Raw genomic sequence first — 20,700 nt, 5'->3', positions numbered from 1 at the left:
GGCTATACAGGCAGTCTTTACTGATTATTTTATATACAGCAGTGTGTGTGTATGTATGTGTGTGTTAAACTCCAAATTTACCCCTCCCACCACCTTCCCCCTTCTTTATAGCAAAAGGTAATCCAAGATTGATTGTTGCCTCGGACAGTCTGGGGCTCACAGTCATGAATGCACACGCCAGGCTCTCTGCCAGGTATGCGGAGTGTCCTTGAGGATCTGCGCCAGGAATGAGGAAGCTTCCCCCGCGGTGCTGTCTGCAACACTTAAGCAACCACCCTCATCATGGTTAGTGGCTGGTCACCAAAAGTGCTGCCTGCCTCCTGCCAAGCTGACTCGGACCTTAACAATTGCTTATACATACACACACAGTTTTTAAAAGACTGAAAAGAATATCACACCATTGGGATCACACAAAAAAGATGAAAGCCCTTCTAAATGTGCTTTAAATTTAAGGCAATAATTGTAGCCATGTTAACTTTGCAAAGAGGAAAATGATCCCAGATCACAATGCTAGCCCAACAGAGCTTACTTAAAAAACAAAACAAAACAAACAAACTAACAAACAAAAACCAGGATTAGCTCTCTAATTAGGGAGCCCACACTGAATTCTGTGACCAACATTAGGATCCTCTGGTCAGCTCCATCCGATGCCCTTACGAATACCAGGAAAACTGGATCAAGGTGAGCATGTGAATCTCTGACATCTGCTCTCAGCCGTGAGCATCAGCAGCTACAATCTGCTCCTTATGGCAGAACGTCTTTGCATGACTAAGTCTGTCTCGTTGCAAAGACAAATTTGTGACCAAAAGGAGGGAGTCTATACTAGGTCAGGAGTTCATGGAAGGGAAGTTCAGACTTCAGAGAGAAGTTCAGGCTCTGTCATTCACGTGTTTGTACACAAACCAAACACAGGTTTATAGGTTGAGTCCTATAAACCCAATCACGTAGGTTAGGGACTGGAGGATGCCTTTTGAATACAGAACATGCCTGTAAGGGCCCCCAGCAGGATCCTGACCATGATCATTCATCTTAAACTTATTCCCTACATGAGGTTACCTAATTTACCAGGAAGACTGAAAAGTTAAATTGGGACTAAACAGCAAGCGTCAGAAAAAATCACAAACAGGATAATCATCCCATCAATAGAAGCACTGGGAAGCAAAATGAAAAACAGCAAAATAAAATCATGCAATTTTCTACCACTACGTTTGGCTTTATTTTTTTTTCTTTTAATTTTTTTTAATAGCTATCTCTACTTTGTTTTCTCTAGAACTCATAAAACATAATGGCTCCCTCATGTCAGTGGTCTGTGACTTCTGAATTTGGGAATCAAGTCATGCTGCTGTTAAAGCACACCCCATTCTTCAAACATTGGCAGGTGAAATGTGATGATGGTAAAGCTCTCGAGTTTTAATTGCTGTGTCAGGACAGCCAAATGTGGCTGGAGCAGCGATGCTTGGAATGGCCCCAAGATCGAAGTGGAGAGAAGGAAATATGCTTTTGGCTGGAGCATAGCTGAGCAGGATGGGGGCGAAGCCAGTGGACAGACCACGGTCTCCACACTGAAATATGGGGTCCAGACACCAAGCCGGCAGGGATGGCTGAGGTGTTTCTATTCTGGAAGCAAGAGGGAAGAGAGTGCATGAGGCCCCATCCCGCATTCAACGCCATGCTTGCTGGAATGATTTGCAGGAATAACTCATACCAGCATGGAGTGTCTAAACGGCAGGACACGGGACTAGCATTTGGCATTCTGCTCAGCTCAGCAGGCTTTGCATGTCTGAGAGTCAGAAGGAGAAAGCATGCTTCATTTAGAAATAGAAGTGAAGCTCAGACAAGGCACTGTGTCTTAGGAATAGGCTCCATTTGGACACAGTTTCTTATGAAATGGGAAGGAAACCATCAAGGGAAGAGGAGAGAAGAGAGACAGGCTCGGTTCTCACCAGAGCTGGGGCTCCTGGCGAGCTCCAGGCCCTGCGATCGCATGGGGTTATCAGTCTGCACTCGCTGCTGTGATTACAACATCGCTCGATGCCAAGGCCTTTGCACTCCCGGGCCTGAGCATGGCTGGGTACACAGCCAGAGGAAGGTGGCCAACGGCAGCAGGGCTATCAGCTGCTGAAACACACAACACAGGCCTCCTAAGGACCAGGCAGCACTGGGGAGCCACCTGACATTAGCAAAGCGAGGTGAGTATGGGCTGCGGATGGTAATAAACCACATCAAGCTTTGTGTGCCTGGAACTTCTGTGTGTGATCGTTTATTTCTGATCTATCCTCTGGTTTCACAAACTGGAATAACAGTAAAATTAAATAGTCATAAAGGAAACAGTATCTCCAAAAAGAGAACTCTGCAAAGATTCTGCTTCAATGACAAATAAACTAAAAAAAAAATTACATGTTTAAGTTTCTTCCTATTATTGAGTACTGCCTCACTTCTCTGTTGGTAGGCAGACATTTTTATATATAAAATGTACACAGTTTTGAAAGTCACTAACATGAAAGTTAAATTATCTAGCAGCATATTTAGAGCAATTCGATGTTCATGTCTAAGAATAGATAACTTTCCAACTTTATTATTCCAGTCCATTAATACATTTCTTCATTCAACCAACCAATATTGATGGAGTACTGATAGGAATTCAGTAACTAGGAAAAATATGACCCTTGCACTGAAGGTTAAATTCTAATGATGGGGAGTGGGTTAGATAATGAGCAAATGACTAAATATAAAACAATTCTGTTGAGCGCAGGGATACAGGCTGCTCCCCTTTATAGCATGGTTGGGAAGGTGTGGCTGATGAAGTGACAGGTGACAGAAGTGTGATGAAAGTCAAGGGGAGATGCCCATCTCTACTGGGAAAAGGGGTCTAGGTGAAACCTCTGAGGAGCCCACTTGGCAAACTGGAAAGGAAGAGCCAGGGATCAGTGTCGCTGGAATGAAGACAGGAGGCAGATGGCAGGTCAGGAGAACAGGCCGTGGAAGACTTTGCAGAGCAAGGTGATGACTCTGGCTTTTCCTCCAAAGGACACAGAGAGCCAAGGAAGGGTCCTAAGTGAAGGTGTTCTGTGATCTGGTTTCAATGGTCAAAGGGTCACCACAGCGAGCTGGTGGGCAAACAGGTGAAGAAGGGAGGCTAGGAGGCCAAAATTTTGGTTTCCACATGTGGTCATAGAAGTGCTGGGAGAAGAGTGCTTTCTAAATCCACTGCTGCCATAACGAAGTGACACAGACTGGGTGGCTGACCGATGAATGGCTTTCTCACATTCCTAGAGGCTGCAAGTCTGAGATCAGGATGCCCACCTGGTTGGGAGAGGGCTGATTTACAGATTTTCATCTTCTAAGCGTGTTTGCACTTGTTGGAAGGGACCAGGAAGTTCTCTGGGGTTTCCTTTATAAGGGCACTAATCCTGTTCATGAGAGCCATACCCTTATGACCTAATACCTCCCAAAGGACCCATCTCCTAATACCCCCATTTCTGGGAACTAGGGTTTCAAAACCTATGTTTGAGGAGGATGGGGGAAAACACATTCAGTTCCGGAAAAGGCAGAGGTAACATGACTGGCTACTGGATTGACACAGGATCTGAGAGAAAGTCAAGAAAATGACTTATTATTCAGGGTATCCAGGGTGTTCAAGCACTCAGTTTCCATAATATGCACCAGCACTGTAATTGAAGATTGCTCTTCAGCATCAAGGTAAGAAACTCTTATACGAATTTATATTATTAATAGTTAATGATCTTGAACAATCTTCACAGTGAATTTGTAATTATTATTTATAAAACACAGTCCAAATCTTCCTTGTGGAGTGGTGGAAATCACCCCAATGTGTCTGTGACAATGTGTGTTCCCTCCCAAGTTAGTGTATTTCCTTAACAAGTCTGCTTTCAGGAGACGGGGAATTACCTGCTTTATTGCGGGGTGCCCTGGATAACAGGGCAATGGTCCATTGGCTGAAGAAGTTACTTCCTACAGGACTGGAACTAGACCACATTCATTTAATTTACCATTTAAAAATGCATTCCAGGTTAAACACTCTGAATCTTATTTGACTAAATTCTGGAAATACTGCCATCCTTTTCTCCTGCAGAGGCGTTAAAAGGAAGGGGCTATACTTGAATGGCAAAATGCGTGGAATCAGGAGTCAGGTTCAAACCTACTTCTCCTGCTTCAAACTTGTGTGCTTGTTTCCCAGTTATTAGAATGAGATGCTAACTCGGGTGACCCCCAAAGCTCCTCCCTAGTTTTCATACTGTATATTGATTTACTGATTAATATCTAATTCAATGATTTAGTGAATAGATATTAACCCTGTTTTCTTCATTTTGCTAAGTGCTATGTAAATAAATGTGAGCAGGATAATCAGTTACTGATATCATCAAGTGTAATCTTACTATTAAAACAACTTCTGTTTAAAATTCTATCCTTATTAAGCCAGTGATGTCAAAAGACTATACACTGGTCATCTTATAAGAGAAGTTGCCAATGTCAGAACAACTAAAATAAACATTAAAAAAAAATTAAGTAAAGAGGTTTGCATGAGGCATTACAACAGAGAACAAACAAATGAACATCAGGATGGGAACCCATACAATGATCATAAACTGAGGCCTTGGGACTTCTATGTCAAAAGTGGCTGAGTAATGGGATGTGGGACTCTTATTTGAAATAGAAACAACCATTCCTTTAAATGGAAATTAGTATGTGCTGAGCTTAGTTGCTCAGTCATGTCCAACTCTTCTCAACCCCATGGACTGTAGCCCGCCAGGCTCCTCTGTCCATGGGATTCTCCAGGCAAGAATATTGGAGTGGGTTGCCATGCCCTCCTCCAGAGAATCTTCCCAATTCAGGGATATAACCCAGGTCTCCTACATTGCAAGTGGGTTCTTTACCAGTTGAGCCACCAAGGAAACCCGAGAATACTGGAATGGGTACCCAATCCCTTCTCCAGGGTATCTTCCTGACCCAGGAAGCAAACCAGGGTCTCCTGCATTGCAGGCAGATTCTCTACCAGAGGAGCTACCAGGGAAGCCTTGAAATTAGTATATGAGCAACTAATATACGAATTATTAGTTAATTAGTATATTAATTAATTACTTAGTTGTACTCCTGAAACTTAACACAAGTCAACTAAACTTCAGTTTAAAAAGGAAATTATACATGTTTCAATGCCATTCTCCCAAATCATCCCACCCTCTCTCTCTCCCACAGAGTTGTAAAGTAAAAAAAACTAAAAAGAAAAACTTTTTAAAGATGGAAAAAAATAAATAAGTAAAAATAAAAGAAACAAATAAAAAGGAAATTAGTAAGTATTTATATGAAGAACATTAAATTCCTTCAATAAGCTGGAAAAAGCTGTAAGAATGACCATCACTTTATGGCACATTTCATAAAAGAATGTGACAAATTGTTATTTCTTCTAAATTCTTTATCATAAAGACACTCATTTTCCCCCCATTGTTCTCTTCAGGAAAAGTGTATCATTTAAATTCCAGTAGGTTACCAATACCATTTGTATTTTTCTTTCTACTTTCTACTACCCTGTTTGAAATTAAGATACAAAGGAAGACTTGAGAACCTCCAGAAATAAGTATTAGCAGTGGAACTTCCCTGGTGGTGTGGTGGCTAAAAACTCCACACTTCCAGTGCAGGGGCCCAGGGTTCAATCCCTGGTGAGGATACAGGGCCCTGCCTGCTGCAACTAAGCATTCACATGCCACCAGTAAAGATTCTGCACACCACAACAAAGATCAAACATCTTGTCTGCAGCAACTAAGACACAGCACAACCAAATAAATACTTTAAGTACTAACAGCTAAATTCTTTCAAGATCAACTGAAATCCACTCCTGAAGTAGCGTAACATCCTTCTAGTATTGAATCCTAACAAGTGGGTACAGTTCTAAGCATGCTGCTGCTGCTGCTAAGTCACTTCAGTCATGTCCGACTCTGTGCGACCCTAGAGACGGTAGCCCACCAGGCTCTGCAGTCCCTGGGATTCTCCAGACAAGAACACTGGAGTGGGTTGCCATTTCCTTCTCCAATGAATGAAAGTGAAAAGTGAAAATGAAGTCCCTCAGTCATGTCCGACTCTTAGCAACTCCATGGACTGCAGCCTATGAGGCTCCTCTGTCCATGAGAGTTTCCAGGCAAGAATACTAGAGTGGGTTGCCATTTCCTTTTCCATCTAAGCATGCTACATGCATTAATTACTCTTCCTAACAGCCCTGTGCAGAAAGATTCAAACATATGTTCATTTTACAGATGAGTGTAGAGGTACCCAATTAGAGATAAGCCATTTTGATTCAACCAATGAATTAATTCCATATTTATTCAAAACTTAAGTTCTACAGTTATCATGGGGTTGCAAAGAGTTGGACACGACTGAGCGACTGAACTGAACAGTTATAACAGCTTTGAAAATGGTTCTTCTTGAGTAAACTACCAATTATACAAGTTACTTAATTTAATAACCCTCCTCATGCTACTTTTGAGAAGAATCTGGGTTGGCATGCACAATATTTGTATAAGCAACTGCATGCATGACTAAAAATCTTACAGATTTTTTTTTAATTATGTGAACGGTCTTTAATTGTCCATGAAGAGTGGTAAGAATTAAATCCTATGATGAAAATTACACTCAATGAAATTTTCCTTTTTGAAACTAATAACTGCATGCTTCCCTTGGAAAAGAGCCATGATTTCTCCCTTGAAAATTAACTGGCTTTTTTTTTTTTTTGGTGTGATTACAATAACTTAAGAAAAGTAAAAGAAGGCTGTAATAGTGCCATGCCCCAGAGATAACTAATCTTAATGTTTAGCTATATCTCCTTCTAGAAGTCTGTCCATGGATCTACTGTGTGTCCACAAATGTACAGACATTTGAATTTTAAATACAAAGGAATTTTTACTGTAGGTACTAATTGCTATCTCTTTCACTGGAAGTGGTGTGAAAATATTTCACATCAATAACTAAGACCCTTCTTGTTCTTATAGACAGTGTAGCATCCCCTCAGGGTCCTCCACTCACGCCTCTCAGTGAATGCCTGGCTTGTTCACAACCCTTTAATATTTTAAACACCACTGCAGGAAGCATCCATGGACATGCATCTTTGCTCAGTTATTTTAAAAATAGACTAGATTTGAAACTTGTGGATGAAACTATGCAAACTTATTAAAGCTTTTCATACAAATTGCCAAACTGTCTTCCCCCAAATATCCAAACTTCCTCCCACTCCAAAGTATGTGAATGATTCTCCTGCAACATGGATAAATGTAAGTCATTTAAGAGAAAGAGAGCCCTTTATTCATTTAAGGTGTATTACCATCAGGACTAAAAATGTTATCTCTTCACATGTTTTTATTCCCTTGACTACAAATTCTCTTCAAAATGCAGCAAAATTACTCAATACTCCCCTTCTGCTTTGTAAAATATTCTAATCTAATTCCAGTTTTAAAATGGTAATTCCTCACCAGGCATCAAAGAGTCTAATATATTTAAATTTCAGCTTAAAGGTCAACTGGAAATCAGCGATCCATTTTACATCCTTAATAAATTACTTGCGAATGTTGTCCTGAATTCTGCAAAATTTGCCTTTCCTCTCCCCACTCACGTTCTGAAATAGAAAAATCTTAGTGATTTAATCTGAGTGAGGAGAATGCAATGTTTCCCTGCTGCTCCACCACAGGCCCAGGAGGAGGAGGGCCGGGGAGAAAGTGTCTGCCCTGTCCACAGGGTGCTGCCCACTGTGGGAGCAGAGAGAGCCAGTGAACCTGAATGGAGAGAGCTTTTTAAGGTGGATGTAGGCTCATTGCCTTGATCATTCTTGTTTATCACTGCAGTTCCAGTCCAGCTTCTTCTACACTGAGTACGTGGAGGAATTGCTGAATGAATGGCTGTGTGAAGCTGGGCCAGACACACCCACCCACACAGTGGGGACCAGAGATGCTCACTGAAGGGGAAGGGGGTACATCTCCATGTACACTGATTCCACCTGGCTGCTGACCCAAGCTCACATCACACATCCTGTTTGCAGGACGTCAAGGGTGGTATGTGTGTGTATGTACATTCAACAAATGGCACATAGGTGTGACAGCCTAAAACTTGTAAGTTGAAAACCTACCCTCAAAGCGATAGTGTTAGGAGGAGGGGCCTACTGTGATGCCGACGTCATGAGAGTGGAGCCACTGTAAATAGGATCAGTGCCTTGATAAAGGAGACCTCAGAGAGCTCCCCTGCCCCTTCTGTGTGAGGACACAGCAAGAAGACACCTTCTCTGAACCAGGAAGCAGACCCTCCCCAGACACCAACCCTGCCAGCCAGCTTTAGTTACAGCCACCCTAAAGGGCTCTGACAATGAGTTGGCTCTTCTTGCATGCAATGCCATTTAAAAGGCTAAACAATAACATACATGGGACTAACCTAAAGCACACAAGAATGTGCAGTTATGGTTTTCTGAAGAGACAAGATGCTTTATTTATTAATTAAGTGAAGCACTGATGATGTGACAGTGACTCAAAGTCTCAAAGCAAAAATGCTCCAGTAACACTAAAAGAGTGTAAAGTGCTCAGTTGTGTCCGACTCTTTGCAGACCCACGGACTATAGCATGTCCATGGAATTCTCCAGGCAAGAATACTGGAGTGGGTGGCCATTTCCTTCTCCAAAAGTGTTAATGGCTCAGTTGCATAACACTAAATAATTTCCCCTCAAAATTCCAACATTTAGCCATCTCTGTGTCTCTGGACATGTTATCCAGTGGTGGATTTTTTATTTGTTACTACTCCAGGACTGTGTTCCAGCTGAATCCTCTCCCCAACCCCAGACACACACATGATTCAAAAGAGGCCTCATTGCCGTACACAAAGAATGAGGACTAAGCCATTCCAGGAACTATACACATACTTTATAACAACCTATATGGGAAAAGAATGTGAAAAAGGATAAATGTGGGCGTGTACGTGTCTGTGTATAATTGAATCACTGTGCTGTATACTTGAAACTAATGCAACACTATAAATCAACTCTACTTTGATTAAAACTACCCTTTTTCATTTAAATAATGTCTAATCAGAAGAAAAAAAAGAGGAAAGGGTTGTGTGGAATATATATAAATGATTGCCTGTAATTCATGACACAGTGACTACAACAGGCTTGTAACCAGTGCTTCCTGAGCATACAGGAAGCTTCCTGATCTTCTGTAGATGAGGCCACATGGCAGGCAAGGGCATAGAATTACCCCATTTCACCTCTATCCTGACTCACGGGAAGCCTGCAGAGAAGCAGGGGCTCAGTGAAGGTCACACTGCTAACAAATTCGAGTGGACCTGGGTCTGCTGCCAGGCCTGGACGTCCAACGTCAAGGCATCAACTCCCACCCTGCCTCAAGTCATATGATGGCTAGGCAGGTACGTGAGTTTTCCCCCACTGTCTCTTGCTAAGTGATCTGACCAAGACCTGCTTGGCAACCCTTCATGAGCTTCATGCAACAAATAGAACAAACAAGTCAATTTCCTATCAAATGGTGGTGGTGACTTATTCACAAGTGAAAGAAGTAGAAGACTAAGTATTCATTTGGGTCTTTAACAGACATTTTTTCTCTTTCTTAGCATCAGGAGCACAAAGAGACGGGTTTATATAGGAAAGGGTACAATGGTGGTGCTATTTTTGAAAGCAAAAGGGCTGCCTACTGCTGTAAAACCCCTCTTATCAATCGACTCCTGGGCATGTGAGTTCACATTAGAGTATTTCTATCAGACGATGGATTCTACTGACCAGAAGTCCTGGTGAAAAACGAGGAGAAATACTCTAAAAGTACTGCATGCAGGGTTATTATATTAATAAAGAGCACAGGATTGACAGTTTACTGACAAACCAACATGAGAATTATTCAAGGCAATAAGATCAGTAAACACATGTGTTATGACAATAACAAAAAAATCAGGTACACAAAATATATACCATTTAGAAAGAAAAAGGGCATCAAGGAGCAAAGGACACTGGATATTTAGGACATGACAAAGGCTAATTTGGTTTCCTCACATTTGAGTTTGGGTACCAAAGGACTGCATGCATCCAAAGGTTAAAACCTAGTGGAAAACCCTTTTTTGAAGGTACCATCCCACTGTCATTGTCATAGCTCATACGTGGGGAAAGGGAGGTGGAGAAAGTGCACAGATAACAAAGAGAAAAGCAGGGTCCAAATCAGACCTTCTATTGGTGCCTGAGAAAATTCTTTAACCTCTGACCCCATTTTCTTATTTTTAAGACTGAGATACTAACAAGGATTTAGTAAGATAACACGCATACCTAGAACATAGAAACAGGTGCAAGCTAGCAGAATATGACTACATGTGTGTGTGTGCACACGCCACTTGCATCCAGATAATGGAGCCAGTGTTTTCTTAAAATATTCAACTGAACTGAAAAGATGAAAGCTTCTCACTCAGGAAGATATTTTAAAATACAGTAAGTCTACAACACTTGAAATGCATTAATCTTACTAAAAAAATCAAATATTCACTTTGTAAAAAAATTAGTTTGCCCCAGAAAGTAAAAGCTGTACACTCTAAAGTAAAAATTATTCACAGATCTCAGATCATTTTCTAAAATGTTACTAATTTTCTCTGATTTATCCAGAAAGCCATCATACTGCAACACAAAGTAATTTAACCTGAAAATTAGAAATGGTGGACTTTAATGACTTCACACTTATTTTTCAGATAAGAAACATTTCCTATTTGTCTCAAATCCACAAACCCATATAATCTATTAGTACCTCTGTAACACCATGACATAAAATAAATGGGGGACAGGGAAAAGGAAAAGCAATTACCAATTTCACATCTGCTATCACCCTTGAACTTTCAATGCAAAGAGAGACAAGGGTGAGTGTGCATCTATGCATGGATCCACACCAAGCACACGCATGCCTGCACACACACACGTATGCACACACAGCACAGAATCTAGAGAAGTCGACCTGTTATTCAGTCTCTTCACGCTGGCTTTAAACAGCATTTCCCCTGAAGATTGGAGGGCTCTCAAGTACATGTAACACAGAGAGCTGTGGTTTATTCCCATCTTCATAAGGAGAAGTTATGATTTGTACAAAGCAAGACACCTACTTAGAAATGGAGATCAATTTCCTAACTTAGATCATTGTAACTGAATTGCTTAGGTATCTCCAATTCTTCATTAATAAAGTTATCAAACTCTTAAGGGGACTCAGTCACTTATTCAATATTCAGCATATTTGGGAGCTCAGTTTGTCTTCACACTATGAGGGTGGAAATCTAATACAAATCAGAAGTGCTACACTTAAATGTCATTGGTCAAAGAACCATTTATACGATTGTAAGGTGTTATTTCCTATCATCTCAAGTACCCAGACTAGCTTGCTAATTGTAGACAACCATCTTTATTGTGATACTATAAAAAACAAAACTCCAATTCACAGCTTAATGTTGAACATGATTGTTTTAATCTTGTTCCAGACAATTTACACGAACCATCCTCTTTCTGATCACTGGAGTTTTAAAAAAAATCCTGAAGATGAGAAACAGGGTTTAGCAATTAACGATATGCTACAATGGACACCCCTCTCCCCATCTGAGAGTTGGTGAATATTGAGTTAATTCTACTGTAGGAGCACCTTGATTCATCTGCCATTTATCAGGTGGGAAAAATTGACATTTTTTCCCCAGAATTCCAGCAGAAGTGCATGTCTACCCTGCATTATTTTGAGAAACCAAAGTTAAAGGCAATAAATTCATTTTTGCCTTTTGAGCTGTTTTTTTTTTTTTTTTCTTTTTGATGAAATGTAACCAACTTTTTAGTTTGCTTTAATCTTATGTGGGATTCCAATTATAGGCATATTCAATATCCAATGGCAAATTTATTCAAAGCAGTATTTTTTTCACTTTACCTGATATATTCTTTAATACTCCATAAATGATTTCTAACAGGTTTCTAAAGTTTTACTAATTGATTATACTTCAGGCTTGTTAATTTAAAAAGAGACTTATGGCTAATTACATGATTTTAAAAAAGTTTGAAACATGTTCCAATTTTTTTGTGGAAATGAGGACAAGCTATATTTTTGTTATTTCCATCTGCTCTTTTGCCATTTTGATTTATCTCAGCTACTGTTCACACTATAAAAATAGGTAAACATATAAAATTGTTAAGTGCTTTTAACTTCTCTCCTTCAATAAAGTATAGAAATTGATACAGGTTTTACCAAAAAATAGTCAAATTCCAGATGGAAATGAAATAGAAACAAGAGCATATTCCAATGTCATTTAATAGAACCAAAGATAAGGCAACCCTATCATTCCTTCAGGTTTCTAAATACTGAGACTCATCTTTTGATAGAGAAAGTCTCTTGCCATGAACATGGCTTGCAAACATGCAGGTGAGTCATCTGCAGACCCAACCACTCAGTTTCAAACCAGATCCTGTTTCTCCAGACAGCCCCAGGACCCTCTCCCTCATCTACGGCCCAGTTCACATACAACCCCCCTGAGTAACGTGTCAGCATGGATGCCTGTGCTTGGTGGTCCCTGTGCTGCATGTGTGCTTCCCCAGGTCACCTTATAACTGACTCCTTACAGCTCACAGGCCATTCTCCAGTCGATCTGCCTTCATCACCCCCGTCATTCTCTACCACCAGACTTCGCAAAATGGCCTTCTTGCACTCAACATTGAAGAGTATATCACTTGCTTGTACATTTTGAATTGTTTATTATTTTGTCTCCATGAGAATCTCCATCCTGTCTCTTCTAGTTCATCACTTCACCCCCAGTCTCTAGACCAATGTCTGTGGGATTGTTCCTGCTCAATCAATATTTTACTGAAAACTGTAATATTGATCTTTTAAAATATATAAAAGTTGGTCGCTTATTTTGCTGATGTTTCTTGGTTAGCTCATCTTAGGACAACTCTTAGTCCTTTACTCATTTAGAATATGCACAATGACAGATCACTACAGTATGAAGTTAGCTTGGATTTTGCAAGACTGCCAAGTTGCTAACGGTTGCATCAGTGGTTCCTGAGCATAGAACAAAATAAAACAACCAACATGGAAACCACTCACAGAGTCTTTTCTAGGTGGCCAGCCAGTGATCTCACTTGGAAAGACCCATTTGAAAGAAATCAAGCCCAAATCTTATAAATATCCTTTGGGAAAGACCCTGATGCTGGGAAAGATTGAGGGCAGGAGGAGAGGGAGGTGACAGAGTTTGAGATGGTTTGATGGCATCACTGACTTAAGGAACATGAGTTTGAGAAGAGTCCAAGAGATAGTGATGGACAAGGGAGCCTGGTGTGCTGCAGTCCATGGGGTCACAAGGAGTCGGATATGACTGAGTGACTGAACAACGACTTATCCCTTCTGAGATACTATTAAGATTCAGGAATATAAGTTTCCTCCCTTAGAAGCAGGACATTCAGTGAATTTGACCTTCCTGCATGTGCAGCTTGACACTCAAGTGGTCTATAACCAAGCATCCTAAATGCAGAGAGATTTCAGAGGTCTTTATCAGAAGAGAAAAAGTGAGCAAGACTCATATAGTGCTCTGATTAAGCTGAGGTCTAATTTATATTCTGGTTGGGGAGCCATGCAAAAATCTCAGAATAGGGTTTTCTTCAGCTGTGCATGTATTTATTTCTGGATCCTTCTGCTCCCCTACTTAGCTCCTCTTCTATCCAACAGAAGCAGGTTTTAATGTGTTTCCTAGTTGCATAGCCAGAGGCATTGCCTGGGGAAGGAGTTAAATTATTTGCTGCATCTCAGTTATTGTTGTAGCTAAACTAGTAGATCCAAAATGCAGTTTATGGACCCTCTTCTTGTTTTCAGACCTGGGAAAGAATGCTGTCACTGACTTTCCAGTATTTTGGGGAAGCCCAAAGCATATTTCTGACTTCCATCCTCAGAAAATATTATAAGATCTTTCACATTACCTTACAGTTAATCTATGGCATTTATAATACTAGAGTGTGAGTACTGGAATAGATACTGTGAGCTAGAATAAATTCTCCAGAAAAGAAACTGTAAGAACAAATCCATATTCTATTTCTAGCAGAGACAGCAGTAACACCAGAAGGAGACTGAAATAATATAATTGTTTCAAAAAAGGACTTACCTATCTACCTCTCTGTTCAAGGATTCCTTCCCAACAGGGATGCTAAACAACTATCACAGATCAATAACCTTGCTGAATTTCACTAGTCTTCTGACCTGTGTTTAATTCAAATGAAACATATGAATGATTCCCCTTACTTGGGGAATGGTGTGGGATAGACAGTCTACATGACCAGTTTTCCAAAGATTAGCTACTGATGACTTTGAAAGCTGTTCAATATACTGGAACAATAAAATGAATGCTATAGCACATTTCAACATTCTCTAAAGAATCTGAACATATCACTCAGGGATTGGCAACATTTAACAACAGGAAAAGTTATGACCAACATAGACAGCATATTAAAAAGTAGAGACATTACTTTGCCAACAAAGGTCCGTCTAGTTAAAGCTATGATTTTTCCAGTAGACATGTATGGATGTGAGAGTTGGACTACAAAGAAAGCTGAGCACAAAAAATTGATGCTTTTGAACTGTAGTGTTGGAGAAGACTCTTGAGAGTCCTATGGATGGCAAAGAGATCAAACCCGTCCATCCTAAAGGTAATCAGTCCTGAATATGTATTGGAAGGACTGATGCTGAAACTGAAACTCCAACACTTTGGCCACATGATGTGAAGAACTGACTCATTTGAAAAGACCCTGATGCTGGGAAAGATTGAAGGCAGGAAGAAAAGGGGATGACAGAGGATGAGATGGTTGGATGGCATCACCGACATGATGGACATGAGTCTGAGTAAACTCCAGGACTTGGTGATGGACAGGGAGGCCTGGCGTGCTGCAGTCCATGGGGTTGCAAAAAGTCGGAAACAACTGAGTGACTGAACTGAGCTGGACAACAGGACTGATCCTCAGTTCTGAGTTATCTGTCTTTCCTCCCATGAAACTGTAACCAGATATTGATTGGGATGATGGCCATGGATGTGGTGCAAGGAGCCTGGGGGAAGACCTATTAAACTGATCATTACAAACCATGGCTCTAACTCAAACCCGAATTCTAAGTTCCCTTGCATCCTGCTCTGACGTTCAAAATATTCATGATTCATCGACTGAATAGACCCAGGCACACCTCCCACTATCTACGCGTGCTCTGTTCCAGCCACATTGCTCATGTTCTCCTGCTTTAGGAATGTTTTCTCTCCCTTTTTTCACTCAAGAGGGAACTCCTGTGAAACCAGGCAAAACCTAGCAATCTTGCTGCTCATATAACTGAATATGATTTCTTGTTCATTATTAGTTACAGAACACATTTTCCTTGGTGTTAAATAACTTCATAAAAAATTAAGTTAATGGCTTCATTTTAGGGCAAATAAAGTAAAGATATTAGTACTGTGCCAATCAGACAGAAACTTTAAGTGTTCATGTTTATATTTATGCACTGGGAAATGTGCTTAGACTACCAGAATAGGCATAATGCATCCACAAACACACTCATACCCATTTTATTAAATTATAATCACTATGGTGAATGAAACCTTTAGCAAAAGCACAAATGTTTCTATTCATATTCATAGTTATAGAATTATGTTATTTGTCATCAGAATTTAAGTTTTCCCTTCTACAGTAATAGGTCTACAAAGACTTGTCTCAGTTCTGATTAGTACTGAGAAACAAATGTTTCAAAAACCTACTGAATAAAATGAAATATATTAGTAGCAAATACTCATATTCTATCACTTCAACAAATACAATTACATATGTGTGTATATATATGCATATATATTTAAACCAAATGTGTATATATATATATATATATATATATATATATATATCTTGCAAAAGTTAAATGATTTTCTCAGGGTCTGAAATTTAGTAAATGGGCATGCGTGATTCTTTCTTCTATTTAATGATGGCTCAGTATGGGAGGGCAAGCCTAAATTGAAAAAAGAAAAGTTTCAATAAGAGGATAACAATAATACCAACTTTCAAAAAACGTAAGAGGATAAACATATTCTGACTACCTCAGGGTAAAAGGAGAAGTCAACAGTAATAAACTCATCACAGAAGCACCAAGTATTTGCATCAAACACCATTCTTAACTGATATGTCAAAAATGAAATCAGGAGACAAAATACAAAATATTTCTAACTAAATTACTACAAAATATAACTAAATTAACAAATCATGTGATATAGACAAAATAGTGTTTGGAGGGAAAATAACAAACAAAAGAGATGAATCAGTGCCTTTACATTTTACATAAATTGCTAGGAAAAGGGCAGAATAAACTCAAAGTAGGTATACATAGGGAAATTTTAAAAAATGAATCTTTTTAAAGAAAGAAAGTTGGGACTATAATAAAGACAAAGTTTACTCTCTGAAAAAAAATCCAGAATACTGATAAAATTTTAGATAGAAAAATAGAAAGTACAGATCAATGCCAAAAATGAAAAGCAATTTATCATCACAGACTATAGTGATATTCAGGGGATTCAAAATAATGTGATTTCAACTTTGAATCAACAAATTTTATAAGAAATTAAGTGGATATCATAGAAAATATTTTACTAAAACTGACACCAGAAGAAATGGAAAATCTGAAAATTCATAAATCTAGAAAATACATTCTATTTTTTTTTTAAAGATTTACCAAAGAAAACTCCAAGCACAGATGTTTCTCTGTTGAATTTTGTCAAGGAATAACACCAAAAGTACATAAACTGCTTCAGAAACAGAGGATGAGGAATACTGTTTTACTTGGGCTTTTAAAATTACTCTTACACCAAAACCTGGAAAAGTTTGCCATTAAAGGAAATTACAAACCAAAATCACTTGCATATATACATATAAATCCTTAACAAGATGTTATGTCAAATCTAACAATATGTAAAAGGACAGTATCTTGTAACCAAATGGACTTTATAGAATGAAAAGGATGGATTAACATTTAGTAAACTAACCACATTGCCCATATGAATAGAAAAAAAAGGCCACCATTCAGTTGATGCACAAAAATAAGTTTACAAATTAAGCTCTAATTCACAATAAAACCCTCAGCAAACCAGTAACACTAGAAAACTCTCTCAAACTGATAAAGGACATTTGTTAATATGAAAAAAAAAAAAAAAAGTGCAATCAGTACATTAGTCAAGTTCCAGTCAGGAGACAGACAATGTACCAGTAATTTGAAGGGGAAAAATTTAATATAAAGAGAAATCTCCAAGCACTTTTTTCCTTGCAAACTATGCTTGGATGGGCATTATTTTGTGTTAGGAAGGAAGAGAATCTCAATTTGGTTGAATATTTACATACTCCTCTTTCACACTTCCATGAATAAGTTTGAGGCTTTAGTAATCATCACCTGCATGACAAGAGTTCAACATCTCACCTTACTCAATCTTTGAGATTAAAAAGATTAAATGATTAGCAGAGGATTAGCCACAAAGAGGTAAAAACTGCAACAATGGAGAAATGGAGAGTAGCTGTTATCTTTAAGGTGAGGGTAGTTCTAGCTATGACAAACCTACAGAGCATATTAAAAAGTAGAGACATCACTTTGCTGACAAAGGTCCATATACCCAAAGCAGTGGTTTTTCCAGTAGTCATGTATGGATGTGACAGTTGGACCGTAAAGAAGGGTTAGCACCAAATAACTGATGCTTTCAAATTGTGGTGTTGTAGAAGACTCCCCAGAGTCCCTTGGACTTCAGGAAGATCAAACAAGTCAACCCTAAAGGAAATAAACTCTGAATGTCCACTGGAAGTGTGCTGAAGCTGAAACTCCAATACTACAGCCATCTGATGTGAAGAGTCAACTCACTGGGAAAAACCCTGATGCTAGGAAAATTGAAGGTAAAAAGAGAAGGGGGCAGCAGAGGATGAGAAGGCCAGATAGCATCAATCAACTCAATGGACATGAGTTTGAGCAACTCTGGGAGACAGTGGAGGACAGAGGAGCCTAGCATACTGTAGTCCATGGATCACAAAGAGTTGGATATGACTTAGTAACTGAACAACAAGAGTACCCAGTAAGAGAAAAAAATAAAAGACCCCTCCTACTAAGCTGAGATTCAGAACTTGTTGGAGAGGGAGTGTCCAGTGGTCAACTGGATGGTGGAAATGTTTGCCAAGGTCAACCAGGAATGTGTGTGTGCTGGTGAACCTGGCAAGACTCCCCAGGAGTCAGCAAATCTCTGCAGACAGAGAACAATACCCTTTTACATTCGGTACAGTATGGCAGTCACTTGACAAGCAGCAGGAAAGTCAGAGCACATTGGAACAGCAGGGGCAGTCCCTTCTTCCAATAATGCCCCCACAGCAACTGGGATGGCCTAGCCTGGTGCCAGCTGGCAAGTGAGCACTGCTCGGGTAGAGCTGTCCCCTCACAGAGCAGGGAAGGAAGGGCAGACCAGAGACAAGAGGCAATCCTCTTATAATCACTGATGACCAGCACAAACATCATCATCTATAATGTCATCACTTCCCCTCTTATGGTCAGAACCAAGGCAAACATGGTAACTCTGTGCAAATCACTTCTGTGCAGCACTGAGCTGAAGGTACTAGCCATTTCAAAGCAGCCCACAAAAGAGAAGGCCGAAGGGAGGAAGTAGAAGTGGCCCTCTGCACAGATAGTGTTGTTTCCAGTAAAAATAAATCCCAGAGGGTCTTCAAAATAGCTACTAGAAATAAAGAAATGAGGAAAGTCATAGGAAACAAGGTTAACACTAAATGAAAAATCAACTGCATTTTTATGCATTATCAGTAAACAAGATGAAATTATTTTTTAAAAAATCACATTTGTAATAGCAGCAAAACACTGAGTAGTAAGTGATGAATCTATTAATAATTTAACATTTTCTGAGAGAAATTAAAGAGGACAGAAATGAATGCAGAGAGATTATGCATTCATGCGTTGGAAGGCTATTGCTTATATGGAAATTCTTCCCAAATTTGTAGGTTCAACGCAATCCCAACCAAAATAAGGGGAATTTTTATAGAAGTTGACAAGCTGATTCTAAATGATTCTATGAAATGCAAAAGACCCAGAATAACCAGCTCAGAAAAAGAAAAGAAAAACACCCACATTTGAAGTACCTACTCTACACAATCTTAAGACTTACTGTGTAACTACAATAATCAATACAGCAAAAAGACAAACAGATCAATGGAACAAAATAGAGAGTACAGGAATAGTCCCTGACATATATCAGAAATTGATTTTCAGCAATTGTGCTAAGTCAGTACAAAGAGGAAAATGAAGTCTTTTTAACAAATGCTGGATCAGCTGAGTATCTCAAGTTTTTAAAAATGAGCGTCAACCCTTAGCTAGAACCAAACACAAAAGTTCAGCTTTATAAAAATTATAGTCAAAAAAAAAAAAAAAAGAATTATAGTCTCTTCAATAAATGGTGTTCTAACAATTGGATATCTATATTCAAAAAGATGAATTTAAAACCTTAATTCATATCACATAAGAAAGTCAACTCAAAATGAATCATAGACTGAAGGAACTGAATTATTAGTTTCAGAAGTTATCAGGGAGAATATTTGTGATTGAAAGCATGCAAAGTTTTCTTACGCTTTGCATAAAATCATAAAATATATTGATAGATTGGATTTTATCAAGATTTAAAATGTTTGTTGTTCAAAATACACCATAAAGAAAATGAATCTGTGAGAAGTTCTCTGTAACATATATCAGTGTAACAAGATTTTAAGAGAGACTTCACAAAGATACACGAATGACCAGTGAGCACATGAAAAGATCCTAACATCAAAAATGCTAATTAAAACACAAGAAAGTAATACTCCATAATGTACTCATTAGAGTGACCAAAATTAAAGAGCAGATGTATGGACTACAAAGATGTGAAACAACTAGAATTCACAACTTTTGATGGGAATGCAAAAAATTACACCCCATGGGAAGTGTTTTGGCCACTTCAAGAAAGTATAAACCATTAATACTGTGTTCAGATGTTCAGACATGTCCAACTCTTTGAAACCCCATGGGCTGTAGCCTGCCAGGCTTCTCTGTCCTTAGTGTTTTCCAGCCAATAAAATACTGAACTGTGTTGCAATTTCCTTCTCCGGGTGACGTTCCCAACCCAGGGATCAAACCTGTGTCTCCTGCACTGGCAAGCGGATTCTTTACCCCTAGTGCCCCTGGGAAACCCTCATAAGCTTATCATAAGACCCACCTATTCCATTCCTAAGTATTTACCCAGAGAAATTAAAACAATTGTCCAAAATGCTGTCTCCAGCTCTTGTGTACAGGAATCTAGACTGCATCCCAACCACGTGGGGTTATTTACATACCAGAGTCCTAACTCAGGAAACACTAGGTTTTCAGAGGGGAAAAAAAAAAAAAAACTTGACAAATCCACTACCTAGTAATTATACAAATGTCATTCACTTACAGTGAGTGAAAACATAATACACTAGTGATTACAAACTTTATTAAAGTGACTGAAAACATTTAAATACATGATATGACAAACCATGTCACTGCAATGCAAGGTGTCATAAGACACAGCGAGCTCTATTCCAGAAGATACCTTTGAAATCTTTTCAAACCTCTCTGTCTTCCAAGGGAAGTAACCGAAACCTAGATGGTC

The 20,700-nt window shown here is 39.2% G+C and overlaps 1 protein-coding gene across 3 annotated transcripts in view; it reads right to left on the bottom strand.

Annotated features, from left to right (window-relative positions):
* Positions 1-20,700, bottom strand: part of CSMD1 (CUB and Sushi multiple domains 1) — a 2,066,326-nt gene that overhangs the window by 1,629,684 nt on the left and 415,942 nt on the right. The gene's annotated exons all lie outside the window — the stretch shown is intronic.

The sequence above is a fragment of the Bubalus bubalis genome, chromosome 1 (assembly GCF_019923935.1).
Source record: "Bubalus bubalis isolate 160015118507 breed Murrah chromosome 1, NDDB_SH_1, whole genome shotgun sequence".
NCBI classification, from domain to species: domain Eukaryota; kingdom Metazoa; phylum Chordata; class Mammalia; order Artiodactyla; family Bovidae; genus Bubalus; species Bubalus bubalis.
This window is presented reverse-complemented; position numbering and strand designations above follow the sequence as displayed.